Raw genomic sequence first — 7314 nt, 5'->3', positions numbered from 1 at the left:
CTCCCATCCACCACCACTCCCTCCCCCTCATCTTGGCTCCTCATGGATGACAGGTCATCCCTGCATCTCACCCATCACCATGGGTCACAAGCAATGCAGCAAGACACAGCACATCCACAGAAATCAGGAGCCAAAAATACTCAATTTACCTCAGAGTTAGAAATATAGTTGGCACAAAATTGTGTCTGAAGTAACATTGCATACTAATGAGAACCATGAATCAAAGAAGCACCTAGGAATCAAATTAAATGATCAACCCCTCCCATTGGACAAAAACACAAATATTTGGCCTTGTATTTGACATATATATTACATTCACTCTCCACTTAGAATGGTTGCAGACACAGGATTTGGACATTAGAATGAAATGGTCATCACTCTCCATTAATAACTCATAAGAACCACATTTAACTATGCTTCTAGAGTATGGTAGCCAAAATACTGACAAAAACAACCTACAAACATTACTAAATAAAGGTCGGTGCCATCTGCGTAGAGCTGATGGCCAGGGGTGGTTGCTGCTGATTGGCCCCCAACTCTTGGGGTTGGGGGGTGGTCCCACGACGTAGACGTTGCAGCTCCAGGACCTGCAGCTCCAGGACCTTATAAAGGATTTGTGGGAAACCCCAGTGTCGGCTGTGGCATTCCTTGAGGAGACGGGACTGCTCGGACAGACAGTCTAGGGAACGACAACAACAACAACAACTAAATAAAGACCTAAGAATAAGAACTTGTTTCATAAAAATAATTTCAGTAGAACATCTATAGTCAGAGATAAAAATATTCCCTGAAATGATAAGCACATAATTTTATGCTAGTCTTTGAACCCAGCCACCCCTCATATCACATCACACAAACACAGCCTACGAAATGTAACATATAATTAACTCTAGTATCGTTCTACTCAAACATCTACAACAACCTACTTTCTGTTCCCTCAACACTTCCAAACAAGAATGCATTCATTCACACGTCACAAAACAAACATTTCTTGATAGATTGTCAATTCTGTACTTTGTCAGACTTCCCCCAGAAGTCAACCCAGCAAAGAAATTGCTTCTAAGACATGCAAAAACAGCACTGGTGTGCCTTCACTAAAATCACCACCCTAGACTGAAACGGCATCAACATAAAATTGACCTGGAAACAGACACTAAATACCCTAGATGCAACCACCACACAGAAGATACAGAGCACATTATACAACACTGCCCTACACTCACTCAATCCAGACTCCTCTACAAAATCTCTTCAATGATTGATTACTTGGGCTGAAATAGTGGCCATGGCTGGTTTCTTGGGAGGGTATAAATCCCTGTCATACATTCACAAAGTGCAGTATTTCTCAGAGGAACCTGTAAGCTGGCCTGAGACCTAATTGCCAAATACATTTGGAGATGTGTCTCCAGCAAGAGGCCCAAGGTGATTTATCTTTTAGTGAAGAATCATGTTGTCTGCACTATATATATATGCAGGGCAGTGCCTCATTCACTTCACCCATAATTAATCATACATTACTCTGAGACCCCATTACTTTATTCAGACACATTATTATTTAGACATTCGCTGTAGCCCTGTCAAATTTCCCCACCATCACTCACTGTTGTACACAACCTTCCACTACTATAATTTAATCACCTTTCTCTATATTATAACTTGACATACCTGTTACTTTACCCACCCACCACTGTACTCTAAATACTTTTCACTATACTCAAACCACCTGCCATCATGTTTTACCCACCCAGCATAATCCACTACCTATGACCTCCAGACCTTCAGGTGAAGATCAGTTGTGATTATGGAACTAAACAGCCAAAGAAAAGTATTGGTTGTTCACACAGATTGAACTGTGAAGACATGGAAAGTTCAGAAGAGTTTATGAATGTGGAAATGGTGTTCAAGTTGAAAATGAAAGTAATGATATGTGATTTTCCCTGCATTTGTTTTCTGAGGCACCAGTTATAATTACCAGTTTTTGGGGAGTTTTTTATTTTATTTTATTTTTATTATTGAATACACAAGTTAATGTATTCCTGTTATTTAATTCTTGTTTCATATGTTATGTGTTTTTAATTTCTAGCAAAGAGAGGCCTTTATCTCTTTATTAAGAATATTTTATTATTATTATTTCTTTTTTTACCTTATGCTAACAATATGTTTTTACTAATTTCTGTCCCATTGTTGATTGGTTGACAGTCTTGTGCATATTACAGCGATGATATGTGCAATGAGCTTTTGGTTACACTGTTTTGTTTGAAAGCTTTACTGTTGTATTATAGAACATATTTTGTTTCTCTTTTGTATTTATGTTAGTGTGAATGCGTAATATTCGGCGTTATTTTTACACGTATTTTCTTTGATATGTGATTAGATATAACAGTGATGAGATTAATGCAGCTATTACAAAATTTTCATGTGAAAAATGTTCTATGGTTTTTAAATGTTGTGTATATCATTTTCTCTGTTACATGACGTTGCACAGATATTTGATGCTTGATAGATTGAAACGGAAGTTGAAGATGATGGTTGTGGTGGAATAGAAATTATTTGATTGTTGTGGAAACCAACCTGCAAACGGATAAACGAGATGGTACCGGTAGTGACGGAAATGAGACATTTTTGTGATGGTGAAACAGTTGTGACAGAGGATGGTGATGAGATGATCAGACGAGGAAGGCCAGGCCCTGCATCTGGTCAGCGGGCACCAGCAGCAGTCAGAGACAACAAAACATTTGCACCCTTTTTCCCTCTTCCACTTTCTCACCTTAGTTCCTGTGTTTCGATGTCAATAGTGTTGTTATGGTAATATAATAATTATGTTTGTAATATACTCAAGTCTGTGATTTGTAGGTAAAAAAAAAAAAGATAATAATGATGACGATGATGATGATGATAATAATAATATTAATAATAATAATAATAATATTAATAATAATAATAATAATAATAATATTAATAATAATAATTTGGCTGCTTGTATTTTGGAGAGAAAGAATGTACAATGCGAGTCATGGAAAGACGTGGAGTACTTAAGTAAATGTTTTCTCCATGGAGCCTTGTCATGAAGACGGCAGGATCTCGTTTGCACAAAACCATCTGAGCATGAACAAGCCCGGTATGAAGTGTCACTCTTCCTCCTTCAGCATTTCTCTACTTATGTATGTCTTCTCTTAGTTCAGATTTTCAGTCTAAATCTGCGTGTCTGTAGCTTGGTTTTCCCCTTGACATTTGTCTACATTTTTGGTTATCATTACAAGCTCAATGTTTGTCTTTCATTTTGTTAAATGCATATGGAGCTCCTTTTTCATTGGGAATGATATACCAACAAACATATTATGTACATCTTAGTTATCATGTGTTGGTTCTCCACTATGTGATTAGGTCTCTTTAGTATGAATAGGAGTTTTCTCCATGAATTCCATGGTTAAGAAACTAAAGGTATGTAAAATTGTCTGCAAACTTGGTCCAAGACCTTAGGTGAAACATGAAAAAAAAGAAAAAAACACAAAAAAATATTATTTTTAGAGGGGAGGAAAAAGGCTGAGAAATTCTTTTTCTTGAATCCCCAAACTGCAATTACCCTTCATGCCCTTCACTCCCCACATCCCCCATTGGGCCACCCCATTTGTTGTTGAGTGTGTTTGGGCCAAACATAAGCAAATTGGTGTATAGGTTTGGGTTCCGAGCTTCATGGTTCCTCGTGTGTCTCTTTACACCCCTTCACCAACTTGTGGTTCTCTTGCATTTACTGATTCAGATGTACAGCTCTCCTTTCAACGCTTCTTTAAATCAAGAGCTTTGTTCAATAGGTATAGAATCTTCACATAACATATTGAAAGGACAGTTATTGCAGTAATCCCAGAAAAGGGGGTTGGAATTAAGACAAGGTTGAAATCAGATTGCTTGTAAAAGTCAGAACCATAAGTTTGTGAAAGTAACTCCTCCTAGCCCACCCAACACCCTCAACTCCCTTCCACATATCTGCTGCTCAGGACCCTACACAGGTGGTCAAACCAGCATAGGCAGTAAGGCCCAAACTCATATCGGAACACTGTGCACCCATGACCCTTGCAGCCATTGCTGGTTGTCCCCCTTGCTTGTAGGTGTGTTGCTTCAACAAGTATCATGTCCTTTACCAAATCTCACAAGCCAACATTGATTAAAGAGGTCTGTTGATGAGCAGGTAAGATGTAAATACTTTTATCTGGAATATGTTTCCAACTTCATAATTGTTTTATCTAAAGAATTACAACCCTTTTTGAACCCTCAATCCTGTTTGTTCCCAAGTCTCCAAAGGCAGTTGTTATTTGTAGCTGTGTATGTGATTTACGTTCTTGAATGTGCCAACTAACCGCACTCGCTCCCACTGCAACGTGAGCGGGTGGGTCAAAAGTGTCATTGTAAATATTGTAAGCCAGTTTTTCTGTTTAGCCTTAACGAGCAATTGCAGTGACAATCACGTGTATTAGTGGCCAGCGAAAATGTGCCCTTGGTGGGCCAAAGCTGGGCCGAACAGTCTCATTGTACTTTTGTAAATTTTATCCCTCTATATTTGTTTGGTAAAAAAAACATGTGTGGCTATGTCCTCTTTGTTGAACCATGTTTGGAAAAAATGATCATGTACAGAACACAACAATTTAGAGGGTTATTCATGTAAATACCATTGTAGTGAATAAAACATTTTCATAGATAGAACAGTCATGTGAATTTCCTTGAATGGTTTCTTGATTTTTCTAATGCATCTTCAAATTGTATGAACAGCAGGATCTTTTGAATACATCTGGAGCAAGGTAAGCTTTTTACAACATTATGTGCAGAGTTACTAAAGGACTAGTGACATGATATGGCTTAACATCACAAACTCCCTCCTATTGGAAGGCTAGGATAGTGCCGCACACAGAGGACTTTGTAGCGTGGAATTTAATGAACCATGCCCTTGGTTCAACTTTGCTGGTAGCAGGGTTCAAACTGCCATCCACTCAACCTTTGCCACAAATATCAACGCCCTAACCCGCTCACATACCTGCATGAAAGGGTCCCAAAAAATGGAAATCAGAAAGAACCATGAGAATCATCTCCCTGCTAACCATCTTCAAAACCTGTCAGCAACCTTGCCCCCATTTAGAGGTGCAGACCAAAGGGGCTGACACTGTCTATAGACCAAAACCAAGATCTATCTCAGTCAACTTTGACTATATTTCTCTGTACAGTGCTTGTCATGGCATTATGCCGGGTGAGTGCCCCCGGCATAATGCCATGACGAAAAACAATGGCCTACCATACAGGGGGGGTCTTTTTCTTTCACGGCATTATGCCGAGTACCAGCTGTTAGCATGACATCACTGCCTCCCAACAAACACCACATACCAACTCGGTGCCCATGTGGCTGCTGTGGTGAGGAAATGTTGCACCTTTGTTCTCTCATTTGCCCCATCTTTTGTCTGGGTTTCCCTTGGTTTCTGGGCTATACCTTGGTGACTATAGGTAAAAAGGTGTTAACACCTGTAACTATAGCTCAGATCATAGGGGTTCACAAAGCTGGGCTCTAGACAAGAGAAACAGTGGAGAATGTTGGTGTGAGTGAGTGATCTGTGAGAAACTGGGTGAGGCATTTTAAGGCCAATGGTGGTGTCAAGGTACCATCTGCTAAACCTTGGCCTGGCCCCTCAAAGAAGACATCTGTATATACTTTGTACTCAAGAAGCAGCTAGACAGAACACCTACCATAACTGCTAGAGAATTGAAAGAAAAAAACACAAGTCTGCTTTCTGAGGTGTCCATAAAAATAGTCAACAGGCAGGTGGCCAAGCTGGGCTATAGTAGCCACCAGTGGGTTAAGAAACCCCTTCTTACCAAGCAGCAGAAAAAAAATGTAGGCTGGATTTTGCACTTAAATATTGTAATTGGGTTCCTCAACAGTGGTCTGAGGTACTTTGGAGTGATTAAGCCACCTTCACCATCACCTATAACCATGGTGGACATGTGTAGCAGGCAAGAGGTAGCGACCCACTAGACCCACAGCACACCTGTGGGACCACCAAACACCCAGACTCACTCATGGTTTGGGATGTTTCACTGCTCAGTGTTGGTGAACTCACAGTGCTCCCTAAAAACCAGTATATGAACCAATATAATTATCTGGAGGTGTTGTGTGACAATTTACCAGATGTGTTTGACAAGTGTGGGGCTATAATATTTATGAGGGATGGAACACCATATCACACTGCCAGATCTGTGGTTGGGTGGCTTAAGGACTGTAATGTGAGCTTCTTTAATGACTGGCCTGGCAATTTCTCAGACCTGAACCCCATTGAAATCCTGTGGTCAATAGTGAAATAAAGTTTGATGGGCAAGGATAGTTCTATTCCACAGCTCGAGTCTGCTGTACGTGAGGCATGGATTAATATACCTCCCCAGACCCTTAAGAGTTTGTGTCAGTCTTTCAAAAAGGCTGAGGGATGTGGTGAAGCATAAGGGAAGCAGCACCAAGTATTAAAACCTCAGGAAAGTGTGCAAATATATTTTTATGGTATATGTTTGTGTTTTGGTGTATGTGGGGTGGCCGTCATAATGCTGTGACAAGCACTGTATCTTCTCAAATAAGAAAAGCTGACAACCAGCAACTACTCTGCTCCTTTATTGCAAGCTGGTGACTCAGAAAAGACTCCATACTAAAGGTGGTGGCATATTAGGCTAACATGCTACTTGTTTTTGCTACTTTGTTTCAGTAGAAATTACTTTGGTTACAGTACTCTAGACTTCCATTAGGACATCTCAACAATGTGTCTAACATTTGTATAGGTTTAACTTCTCTTAGTCCATCATTCAGCTTCTCGCTATGTGGCACAAGAGTAATTTGACATTTGAGAATTTGAAAAAAGATTGTAATCAAAGTTATTTATATTCAGACGAAGTAACAAAAGCAATTAGCATGCTAGCAAGAAATGCATAGTGTGCCACCACCTTATATAGACAGCAGCCCAAACCTTCTACAAAAAAATCAATAGGAGAACTCAAGTACTGCTGCCAACCAGCTATTACTTCTGTCAAGATGTAAGACATCAGTGTCTTCCAATGCTGAGATTAACATGCAAGATAGGAAGAGAGCTAGCCTAATAAAAGAGTACAGTGGCCAAACATCTAGTTTTACAGTGGACAGTGCTCCTTTTGAGCAGCTTGTCCTCCATTAAGCACAACCTCACACTGGACATGCATTTGTCTTCCTTGAAGTGATATGTATACATACTGTATACATACTCTTAATACTGTCGTGTACTACTCTGAATGTTCATTTCCCTTTTTTGCCAAACC

General features: G+C 39.7%; 1 long non-coding RNA gene across 1 annotated transcript in view; it reads left to right on the top strand.

The window, feature by feature from the left end:
* The window catches only part of LOC143029640 (uncharacterized), a 3044-nt gene extending 145 nt beyond the window's left edge, over positions 1 to 2899 (top strand). Inside the window, exons 1-2 of the long non-coding RNA XR_012966850.1 lie at positions 1 to 477; positions 716 to 2899. The exon at positions 1 to 477 is cut by the window's left edge and continues 145 nt beyond it. This is a non-coding gene — a long non-coding RNA (uncharacterized LOC143029640). The remainder of the gene's footprint in view (positions 478 to 715) is intronic.
* The last annotated feature ends 4415 nt before the right edge of the window (positions 2900 to 7314 follow it).

The sequence above is a fragment of the Oratosquilla oratoria genome, chromosome 11, assembly GCF_046742065.1.
Source record: "Oratosquilla oratoria isolate Oo_2021 chromosome 11, ASM4674206v1, whole genome shotgun sequence".
Lineage (NCBI taxonomy): Eukaryota > Metazoa > Arthropoda > Malacostraca > Stomatopoda > Squillidae > Oratosquilla > Oratosquilla oratoria.
Note: the sequence above shows the minus strand (reverse complement) of the source record. Positions and strands in the feature narration are given on the sequence as shown.